At 40.3% G+C, this 12,048-nt stretch overlaps 1 long non-coding RNA gene across 1 annotated transcript in view; it reads left to right on the top strand.

Annotated features, from left to right (window-relative positions):
- The first annotated feature begins 2,184 nt into the window (after positions 1 to 2,184).
- The window catches only part of LOC119038148 (uncharacterized), an 11,154-nt gene continuing 1,290 nt past the window's right edge, over positions 2,185 to 12,048 (top strand). The window contains exons 1-4 of the long non-coding RNA XR_005080363.2: positions 2,185 to 2,356; positions 3,662 to 3,772; positions 4,419 to 4,458; positions 9,128 to 9,231. This is a non-coding gene — a long non-coding RNA (uncharacterized LOC119038148). The remainder of the gene's footprint in view (positions 2,357 to 3,661; positions 3,773 to 4,418; positions 4,459 to 9,127; positions 9,232 to 12,048) is intronic.

The raw sequence follows: 12,048 nt of genomic DNA, 5'->3' as shown, positions 1-12,048 counted from the left end.
CCTGGTCCGTGAGTCTAAGGACACAGTCACAAATGGCTTTATAGAAGAGGTGGCACCTGGTCTGTTCCTGGAAGGATAGGTAACACCCCTTTGCCTGTAGGCTGATGGGCAGTGTCCTGCTGTCTGGAAGTATTTGCTCCGTCTTTGTTTTCCTGGGGTCTGATGGGCAAGGGTTTAGGCAGGCCACTGTGGTCATCAGCCCTGAGACGCTTGGTGCCCTGTGCTTCCCTCTGGCAACTTGGTGTTGAGGACAAGGGGCCCAGGAGGCTTCAGTGTGGCATGATGGGAGGAAACAGGAACATGCTCTCACATGGGTCAGGGGACATGGCTGACTTTCTGTGAGACCTTGGCCAACTGGCCTGGAATCTCTGGGCTTCAGTTTTCTTTACTAAAATGCAATCGTCATAAAAGGAATAAGAATAGTCAACATTTCTTTTTTTTTTTAATTTTTTTTATTGATTATGCCATTACATTTGTTCTATTTCCCCTCCTCCGTTCCCCTCCACCCTGCACACCCCTCCCCCACCATTCTCCCCCCTTTAGTTCATGAACACGTGTCTCAGGTTCTTTAGATTCTATATTTCTCCTACTATTCTTACCCTCCCCCTATCTATTTTCTATCTACTGTCTATGCTACTTATTCTCTGTACCTTCTCCCCCCTTCTCCTTCTCCCACTCCCCTGTTGCTAACCCTCCATGTGATCTTCATTTCTATGGTTCTGCTCCTGATCTACCTGTCCTCTTAATTTCCTTTTGTTTTAGGTGTGGTTGTTAATAACTGTGAGTTTGCTGTCCTCACTGTTCATCTTTTTTATCTTCTTTTTCTCAGGTAAGTCCCTTTAACATTTCATATAGTAAGAGCTTGGCGATGATGAACTCCTTGAATTTGATCTTATCTGGGAAGCACTTTATCTGTCCTTCCATTCTAAATGAAAGAAAACTTTGCTGGATAGAGCAATCTTGGTTGTAGGTCTTTGGATTTCATGACTTGGGATACTTCTTTCCAGCCCCTTCTTGCCTGTAAGGTCTCTTTTGAGAAATCCGCTGACAGTCTGATGGGGACTCCTTTGTAGGTGACTGTCCCTTTAGCTCTTGCTGCTTCTAGGATTCTCTCCTTCATTTTAATTTTGGCTAATGTAATGATGATGTGCCTTGGTGTGTTCCTTCTTGGGTCCAACTTCTTTGCGACTCTCTGAGCTTCCTGGATTTCCTGGAAGTCTATTTCCTTTGCCAGATTGGGGAAATTCTCCTTTATTGTTTGTTCAAATAAGTTTTCCACTGGTGGCTGTGCCTTTCCCCCTTCTGGTACCCCTATAATTCAGATGTTGGAGCGTTTAAAGATGTCCTGGAGGTTCCTAAGACTCCTCATTTTTTTGAATTCTTGTTTCTTCATCCTTTTCTGTTTGGTCATTTTTTTCCTCTTTCTGGTCCACTCCTTTGATTTGAGTCCCAGTTTCCTTTCCATTACTATTTCTTTTCTGTGTATTTCCCTTCATTTCAATTAGTTTAGCCTTCACATGTTACTCTAATTTGTGACTAAAATCAACCAGTTCTGTGAGCATCCTGATCACCAGTGTTTTGAACTGCGCATCTGAAAGTTTGGCTATTTCTTCATCGCTTAGATATATCGGCTTTGGGGCTCTGAATTGTTCTTGAGCCATGTTTTGATCTGTTCGTGCTTGTTACCTATGAGGAGAGGCGCTTTGGTGTTTACCAGGGCGGGGCCACCGAGGTCACAGGTTTGAAGCTGTATGTGGGGGCGGGGTCAGAGAGGGAGCAATGGTGGTCCTCTCCGCTCGCCCAGTCCACCTCACTGCTCGCCCCCACCTGCCTATCCTAGCGCAAATGTGTGGGTCTGCCGCCCTGCACCAGTCACTGAGGCCTGCGAGATCTGTCTCAACGCTCGCCTCTTCACTGGTTTATTTGCCTGCAAATGAGCGACCTACTGCAGACAGCCAGCAGCGCCCCTTCCCTGGGTTCCGCCCGGAGCTAGCTCGCACCTGGGATCCACGCCCCCAGCTGCCTGTGCACCGCCCAGATCTTTTTTGGCGGACTGGCTCCGCTGCTGGTTTCGTCCCTCTCACCGGTTTAGCTGAGTGGTCCGTTGCTTCCAAACTCCGTATTTGATTTTCTGTGGGTTTTGATTGTGTTTATTATTGTTAAATCTTTGTTGTTTTTAGATTTGGTTGTGCGAGGACGAAAAGTGTTCCCACCTACGCCTCCATCTTGGCGGATGTAGTCAACATTTCTTAAGCACTTACAATGTGCCAGGCACTGAGCAGAGAGATTTACTTCTATTATCTCTTTAATCTTCAATCATTTTATGAAGGAATCTTGATATGATGCCTACCTTCTGGTAAGTGGAGTTTTGGAAGGGCTGAATGGTCACCCCCAGGCCCTGCGGCCAGTGAGAGGCAAAGACAGGGTCTGCAGCCTGGAGGTCTGACTGGAGTCCTGGAGCTACGAAGGGCAAACACTGGCAAGCAGGTGAAGGGGCTTCTGAAATTGTCAGCACAACCACTACAACAATTGCTAATGTTTGTATTGTACTCTAGCCAAGCACTTTATAAGAACCACCTCATTTCATCAACAAAACTGCAAGAAGACATGATTTTAAGCTCAACTTTGTAGAGAAGGAAGCAGAGACAAGTTGAAGAACTTGGTCAAGACCATGAGCTAGAGTTGGAATCCAAGGAGTTTGACCTCGAAGTCTATAAGAGATTAATGTAAATAAACCACCTGACACATAGAAAATAGCATACAGATGGTGCTCAATAAATAATTGCCAAATTAAACTCAAATAAAAACCATAAGGAATCAGGTCTTTGGGTCCTGTGGTCCTGGCTTTGCCATTTCTGGGGGCTGCCTCTGCTAAGGCGAGGGGAAAAGGCCGCCCCAGGGCACCAAAACCAACTTGGAATGGTGCTCACTCACATCCTTGAGGGGGCCTTTTGCAGCATCCAGGCCCCACCCTTTTCTCCTCTGAACACTACATTCTTTTTTTTAAATCCTCCCCTAAGGATGTTCATTGATTTGAGAGAGATAGAGGCGAGAAAGAGAGAGACAGGCAGGGGATAGAGAGAAAGAGAGAGAGGCATGGATGTGAGGGAGAAACATCTATTGGATGCCTCCCATACGCGTCCTGACTGGGGATCTAACCTGCAACCTTGTTGGTGCATGGGACGATGCTCCAGCCAACTGAGCCACCCATCCAGGGCAACATTACATTACTTTTCTCCTTCCAATCATTCCTTTAAAAAAAGTCAATTTTATAGAGGAATAATTTACAAAATGCATGCTTTTAACTATATAGTTCATGGAGTTTGGGCAGATGTAGACAGTAGGATACACACTGTCACATTCAAGATTTGGCACATTTCCATCGTTCTGCAAAATTTCTTCATGCCCCTTCAGTCGATCTTTCTCTGTGCTCCTACTCAGGGAACCAGTGGTCTGATTTCTATTGCTATTGGTTAGTTTTGTGTGTTCTACAGCTTCCTATAAATGCAATTAAGCATATGTATCCTTTTATGTAGACCCATTCATGCTGCACCACGTATCGATAGTTTGTCCCTCTCTTGCCGAGCAGTATTTTAGTGAATGGGCATACCACTGTTCGTTTATCTGTTCACCAATGGATATACATTTGGGTTGTTTCCAGTTTTAGGATTTTCTGAATGAAACTGCTATGAAGACACATGTGAAAATCTGAATGAACATGTTTTTATTTTTCTTGGGTCAATGCTTAGAAGGGGAATTGTTGGATTATGTGGTAAGTATATGTTTTACTTTATAAGATGCTGCCAAGCTCTTTTCCAAAGTGACTGCAGCATTTTAGCCCCCAGCAATGCATGAGAAATCTACCTGTTCCATAGCCTTGCCAACATCCAGCATTCTCAGTCTTGGTACTTTTAGCCATTCATCAACTGTGTAATGGCTTCTCTTTTGTTGGTTTAAATTACATTTCCATGATGACTAATGATGTTAAAGATGTTGAGCATCTTTTTTTTAAGATTGTTAAAATGGTTTATTTCCTTATGAAGTGATCATTTATTTTTCAACTTTAAATTTTTAAATTACGTTTTATTGAGCACCTTTTTGTGGGCATATCTCTTCTTTAACAAAGCATACATTTGAATCTTTTGACCAGCTTTACTGGGTCATTTGTCTTATTATTGAATTATAACTCTTCAAGTCTAGATATGGGTCTTTTGTCAAATATGGGTATTGAAGATATCTTCCTACTTTTAATGGCTTTCCCTTTCATTTTTTAAATGGCATCTTTTGAAGAGCAAAGTCCAATTGACCAAGTTTATGTTTGCATGGTTAGTGTTTTTTATGACTTATCAATAAGTTTGCAAAGACTTTCTCCTAAGTTTTCTTTGAGCTGTTTTATAATTTTAGCTTTTTATGTTTAGATGCCTGGTTTATTGGAGTTATTTTTGTGAACAGAGTAAGGTAAAGTTGAGCTCCTTAAGACTACCTGTTTGTTTTACTATAATTGTTACTATTGCTTACTTTGTTCTTTGTTTTTGTTTTTTGTCTCTCACTCTTTTCCCACCTTTTGTGGTTTTAGTCAAGCATTTAATATGATTTCATTTTCTCCCCTTAATATATCAGCTATACCTTTAATAACCTTTTTTAGTGGTTGTCTTGCTTGCAATGTGTTTATAACTAATCCAAGACCACTTTCAAATAAGAGTACACTGCTTCACAGGCAGTACAAATGTCTTATTGTAACAAATTGTTCTCAATCCCTCCACCCACCCTTTGTATTATTACTATCATTTCTTTCACCTATGTAGAAGCTTTAATCATCAAATACATTGTTGCTATTTTATAGAACAAAAAATTATCTGTTGGATCAATTAAGAATAAGAAAAATGAAAGTTTATTTTTTATTTTCACTTATTCCTTCTCTAATGCTCTCCCTTTCTTTAGGGAGATCTCAGTTTCTGATCTACATAATTGTGCTCTCTGAAGAACTTCTTTCAACATTTCTTGCAAGGCAGGTCTGCTGGCAATGAACCCTCTCAATATTTATTTCTCCTTTGCCTTTGAAGGATTATTTGGCAGGATACAGAATTCTAGCTTGGTGATTTTTTTTTTCTCCCAACACTTTAAATATTTCACTTCATTCTCTTCCTGCTTGGATGGTTTCTAAGAAAGCCTGATAAAAATCTTTGGTCTTCTGTACAAGAGGGTTGTTCCTTGCCCCCACCCCAGCTTCTTTTAAAACTTTTCATGTCTGGTATTTTTCACTTTGAATATGATATGCCTAGGTGTAGTGTCTTGGAATTTATCCTTCATAATTGTCTTTCTTGGAGCTTCTTGGAATATGTGGCTTGGTGTCTAACATTAATTTTTAGAACATTTCAGTCATTATTGGTTCATTTATTTCTTTAGTTCTTGTTCTTCTCTGGTAGTCCATTGTATATGTACATTATACTTTTTGTAGTTGCCCCGTAGTTCTTGAATATTCTGGGATTTTTTTTCAGTTTTTTTTCTCTTTATTTTTGAGCTTGAGAGGTTTCTGTTGAGATTTCCTCAACATTAGAGATTATATGCTCAGGCTGTGAATGAACTCACCAGAGAGATTCTTCATTTGTGTCACAGTGCTTTTGATTTCCAGTATTTTATTTTGATTCTTTTTAGAATTTCTATTTCGCTGCTTATATTACTCATCTGTTGTTTCATGTTACCTACTCTTTCTAGTAGAGCCCTTAGTAGATTAATCATAGTTTGTTTTAAATCTTTGGTATCACAATTCCAATATTCCTAAAATATCTGGGTTTGGATCTAAGGCTTTTTTTGTCTTTTCAAGCTGTTTTTCCCCTTGCATTAAGTTTTTATTTTTTTTTAATTGAAAGCTAGACTTGGCATAGTAGATAAAAGAAATGTAGCTCTGGTTTCCACAGAGGGTTTTAGAGTTTTCTGTTCCAGCAAGTTGGGATTCTCTGTATCTGCCTTAACTTCCTGTCTGTCTCCACAATTTTAGAGGTAGCAATTTGCCTCATGACCACAATTCTCTAACAAATCTATGAAGAATTGTTGACTTTTAGTTTGTTTAGCTTTTTTTTAATGTTATAAAGATAGATGTGTTGATTACCAAGCTCCTTACATGCAGGCTGGAAATTGGAAGTCTGATACCCATTTGTTTTAACCCATTTTCTTACAAACATAATCCTCTGTCCCCTGAATAGTCACCTTTGTCAAAAAAAATCAATTGATTGCAGGTGTGTGGGCCTGTTCTGAGACTTTAGTTCATTTTGTTGAGCCCTATATATTCCTTATACTAATATCACATTGTATTGATCACTGTAACTATATAGAAAGTCTTGAAATCAAGCAATGTGAGTCTTCCAAATTTGTTCTCCTTTTTCAAATTTGTTTTGGGTACTATAGATCTTTTTCATTTTCAAGTAATTTTTAGAACCAGCCTGTCAATACCTATTTTTTTTAAAAAGCTTGTTTTAATTTTTTGTTGGTTTGTAGTTTTCTTGTAATATTTTTGTCTGCTATTGGTGTCAGGGTAATGCTGACTTTATGAAAAAGTCGGGAAGTGTTCTATTTTCCTCCATTTTTGAGAAAGCTTATGTTTGATTAATATAATTTTTAATTTAAAGGCTCGATAACATTTTCTTTGTAATTACATGGTCCTGGAATTTTCTTTATAGTGAGACTTTATGAATTAAATTTCTGTAAGATATCAAACTATTGATGTTTTCTGTTTCTTCTTGTGTCAATTTTAATCAATTTGTTTTTCTTTCTAGAAATTTAATCTATCTCTTTAAAGTCACCAAGGTTACTATCAGAAAGTTGTACATAATATTCTTTTATTCTCTTTTTAACATCTGTAAAATTTGTAGTGATGAACCAATGTTGATACCTGATATTGATAGCTATGCTTTATTTCTTGTTTTCTTGGTCACATTAGCTAAAGGTTTAGTGATTTTTATTGATAGTTTCAATAGCATAAGCTATTGCTTTCACTGAGTTTCTTTAAGTACATTCATTTTCTAGATCACTGATTTTTGCTCTTTATTATTTCCTTCCTTCCACTTACTTTGGTTTTAATTTAGTCTTCCCAACCCCAAAATGTTTTGTGAAGAATCCATGGTGTGTTGAAATCCCCAAGACCACTCTCAGATTCAGTGATTTTATAGGGGGACTTACAGGACTCAGCATATAGTCATACTCATTGCTAAGATTTTATACAACAAAATACACAAAGCAAAACTGCAAAGGGAAAAGACACATGACGTAAAGTGTGAAGGAAACTAGACCTCACTGTGGAGCTGCACAGATTGCAGTCAGTCCCCCAGCAAAGCGTCAGGACACATGTGTAGAAGCCGTCTACCAGAGAGGTTCATCAGAGACGCAGTGCCACATGTTCCCTGGGGGCTCGCCCAGAAGCTCCTCCTGCCTCACACACACCAACGTTCTAGACTCCCAGAAGGGAAGTGGTGTTCAGCATAACCACATTGTTTACATAAACAGTTGAGGTACAGTAAGCCACTTTATGAAAAAATTATGGAAACCCTTCTGAAATGTATGTTCCCAGAATTCAGTCAAGGGTCAACCTTGTTAAGCCAGCCTTTCTAAGGATATCAGCCTCAGGCTTACTCTGTTAACTTTTTTTTTTTCATATAAATGTTTAAGACTTTTATTTAGTCTAATATAAGCATTTAAAGTTATACATTGCCCTCCAAACTCTCTTTTAACTGTATCATACAAATATTGATCTATTATGTTTTTATATTTGCATTCAGTTCCAAATATTTTCAAATTTCCCTGTGATTTCTGTGGCTGGTCTTCAGCTTCATAGATCCCTTTATCTGCAGTGTCTTAGCTGCCTTTAATTCCTTCCTGTAAAGGTTTTTTTTTTTTTTTTGTGGATTGTGTTTTTCAGCTTTAGATGTTCTGTTTGTTTCTTTTTTATGGTCTCCATTTTGCTCTTCATTATATTTTCTTTAAAATCTTCAAGTATTTTTATAATAGCCATTTTAATCTCTTTGTCTTCTAATTCCATAATTTCTGTCATTTAGCCCCGTTCCTATTGAATTATTTTTCTTCTCATTGTGGGTTCCATTTTCCTGAACCTCTAGAAGTTTTTGTTTGGATGCTGGACATTGTGATGTTACATTGCTAAGCCTTTATGGTATTTTTAAAAGATTATTAAAGATACTGCTTTGATGGGCAGTTAGTTTACTTGTGGATCAAGTTGCTCCTTTTGAGGCTCATTTTTAAGCTTTTGTTAAGTTGATCAGTGAGGCCTCTCCTCTAACTTGTTGGAACTCAGTCTCTCATCCCTTTGTGAGCTCTGGCAGTTGTTAAACTCATAGCTCTCTGGTAGTAATTATTTCTTTAATAGTTGGTCTTTGCTTGGCCCCATCAAGTCTCATCCTGGACATGCACAGTTTATAATTCATTCTGAGGCTCAAGAGGACTCACACAGAGATTTCTGGAGCTTTCTCTGCTTAGCTCCCTCCTCTCTGGTATTCTGCCCACAACTTGCAGCATCTTCAGCCTCCCTGTGCTCCAATCTCTGTCTCATTAGCTCAGTGAGACTGCTGTGCTCCACTCGGATTCTCTCTCTTTGTTCGGTGGCCTGGAACATGTCTCTAATTAGAAAACTGAGACAATCACAGAGCTTACCTAATCTGTTTCCCTTCTCTCAGGAATCACTGACCTGTGCTTCTCTGTGAAAATAGGTGTTTCTATGTTTGCTCTGTTTTCTGTTTTCCTTTCTTTCTTTTTAAATTAAAAAAAATTCTTATGGTGATAAGGCTAATCTGATTACTAGCTACTCTGTCGCAGCTAGAAGTTGACATTATTGATTCCTAATCCAATGTTCATGGTACGTAGAAGTTCATCAGGAAGAAGTGTAGAGGAGGGCATCTTAGGAGAAGGAAGGACAGGTGAAAGCTGTGTCTGAGGCAAGTTCAGGGATAGTATATGTGGTGTGTGCCAGGGTGTGTGTGTGCAAAGGATGTGGTATGTTGTAAAGGACCTTGAACAACAGTTTAGGAATTTGCACATTATCCTGAAGGTCTCGAGGAGGCTCAAGGTAGTAATTATAACTATAATAATAATAACATGTAACTGATTTATTTTCATGTGCCAGACAGGCCCTGCTCTAAGCTCTTTTTATGGATCATCTCACTTACAAAGCTCATGAGCTCCTCCAGCCTGCTCATGGAAGACTGCAATGTTATTTGGAATTGCCAGGTACTGTGTGTTTTTCCAAGTACTTTACACAATTATCTCATTTTATCCTCACAATAACACTATGTGGTAGGGAGTATAATTACACCTATTTACAGATCAGGAAACTGAGACACAGAGAAGTTAAATGACTTATAGTCACATGGGGAACAAGTAGCAAATGGGGGTGATTTTCTTTTCTTCGGAAAGTTATTTTAACATTAGTATAATAATATTCTTACAGTGAACAAGAGCTGCCTTTGAGACACCCAGGTGCTTCACTGCCTGTAGATACTATGAATGGTAGTGCATGTGGCCGGCAGGCCTGGTGGACTTGGCATTTCTGGCAGTCAGGTAGTATCTATGACGGTTTAAAATCACATCCTCAAATTCTTTGACACCCTTTCAATCAAAAGGTGGACTGTAATTTCCTCCCCCTTCAATATGGGCAAGCTTCAGTGACTCCCTTTTAAGGAAGAGAAAGTGGCAGAAATGACACAACTACCTGCGTCCTGGATCCCAAGTGCTGCCTGACTCTTGAGGCTAGTTTTAAAAAGACAACTCTGCTGCCCTGGCTGGGTGCCTTAGGTAGTTGGAGCATCGTCCCGTAGGCTAAAAGTTCGATCCCGAGTCAGGACACATACCTGGGTGAAAGGTGCAGTCCCTTGTCAGGGGACTTATGGGAGGCAACTGATCAATGTGTCTCTCATGTTGATCTCTCTCTCTCTCCCTCCCTTCCTCTCTCTCTAAAATCAGTAAATGTTTATTGATCCTAGGGTGAGGATTAAAGATATACTTTAAAAAGACAACTCTTCTTCTGCCTGACTTGTTCTCTTGTGACACATGCTTTGGAGTTCTGATCTCTTTTCTGTCCCTGGAGCTTTGCCTTTTCCAGAATGTCACAGGCATGGAATCATCCAGTGTGTAGTCTGTTGTTTGACTTCTTTTATTTAGCATATTACTTTTGAGATTCAGCAGTGTTGCTATGTGTATCTGTAGTTTGGTCCTTTTTTAAAAAAATCTTTAATATTTATTTATTTATTTATTTATTTATTTATTTATAGAGAAAGGAAAGGGAGGGAGAAAGAGGGGGAGAGAAACATCAGTGTGAGAGAGAAACATAGATAAGTTATCTATTGTATGCTCCCAGACCATGGGCTGAACTCACAACCCAAGCATGTGCCTTGGCTGGGAATTGAACCTGCAACCTTTCACTTTGTGGGACTACACTCAACCAACTGAGCCACACCAGTCAGGGCTGTAGTTTGGTCCTTGTTACTTCTGAAGTGTTCTGTTAATTCACAGATTTGACATTTATTTGTCCATCCCATGGTTGGATATACATGGGTGCTCAATAAGTGGGTGTTGAGTGGCCAAGTGGATAAATGGAGGAAGAAAGGGGGGACTCCTTTGCTTTAAATCTGTTAAAGCCAGGCTTTGACAGGGTTTGGAAAAGGCAAGGTGATGACATTTTTTCAAGACTTATTTATCACTCATTAATTCCCAAATATTGATTATCTACTCTGTGCCAACTATTGTGCTAGGTCACAATAAACAATTCCTGCCCCCTTGAGAGCTGCCTGTTGAACTGAGAAGACAAATAACTCACCAAGCAGTTAACATCAGGGGAGATAGGTGCTGGCAGAAAAGAATAGCAGATCGCGGCAGGGAGAGGTGCACAGGAGGGTGAGGGTGGGAGATGAGGAGGGGAGGGCAAGGGTGGGTGGATGCGGCAGACAAGGATTCCCTGGGAAAGTCAAGGCCTGAAGGAGGTGGTGTTTGCTGGACCTTGAAGAAAGGAAGTGTGCCTGGCAGAAAGAACACGTGGAGCACACAGCAAGTTGGAGGAATGAGCCCAGTGTAAATGTGGCGAATGGTCAGATTTGGTCTTAGGATACATGCGGAGGGCCCATGTGCCACATCAATAAGTTTGGCTTTTATTTTAAAGATTGTGAGAATTCACTGAAAGACCATAAGTTGCGAAGTGATATAATTAGGGTCTTTCTACTTCAGAGTGGAGAAAGGATTGGATGTATGAGTGCAGGTAGGAAGACCAGTAGGGGGTGTTATAAGTATCTCAGGTAAAGGATAGTGAGGACCTAGGCAAAGGCAATCAAAGAAGAACATAGACCCACTTAGTGGTGGACTTGCCAGGATCTGGTGACTGACTTTATATGGGGAGAGGGGCAGAATGAAATAAGACTAGATCCCAGATTTGGAACTTGGGCAAATAAACAGGAGATAGTGCTAATCCCTGGAAGAGAGCATGCAAGGAGGGGGTAGGAGGTGTAGAGACAATGAGTGAGTAAATGTGAGAATAGTTTTTGTTGAAGTTAAAGGACCTGGAAGATATATAAATGCACAGTTCAGGAGGCAGTTGGATATTTTGGTCTAGGGAGGGAAACTTAGCCAGACATACAGATTTGGGAGATACTAGCATGGAGAGGGGAGTACGAGGTTGCCTGGAAATGAGTGAGGAGGGCCGAGGGCTCAAGACAGAGACCTGAGGAACATCAGGATTTAAAGAGGAGGCAAAAAGGTGTACAAGCAAGACCAAGGAAATGGCATGGAGATTAGAGGTGAGAACCAAGGCATATGTGGAGGAGCCAAGAGGGATCATGTTGACAGGAGAGGCACCAGGGCACCAGGAGGCACACTGCACAAGGGTCAAGTCAGGTGACCTGCAAGACTCAAGGATGACCAGTCCCTGATGATCATGAGATGATTCCTTTAGAGGAGTGGGAGGAGTGAAAGCCAGAGCACTGGCTGCTAAGGAGTGGGTAATAGGGGTGGAAGGGGAGACAATTGGTACTAACTTCTCTGCCTTGTAGTTTGTCTGTG

The sequence above is a fragment of the Artibeus jamaicensis genome, unplaced genomic scaffold (assembly GCF_021234435.1).
Source record: "Artibeus jamaicensis isolate MK-2021 breed Jamaican fruit bat unplaced genomic scaffold, CSHL_Jam_final contig_332, whole genome shotgun sequence".
NCBI lineage: Eukaryota > Metazoa > Chordata > Mammalia > Chiroptera > Phyllostomidae > Artibeus > Artibeus jamaicensis.
The sequence above is the reverse complement of the archived record's forward strand: the minus strand, read 5'-3'. Positions and strand labels throughout refer to the sequence as shown.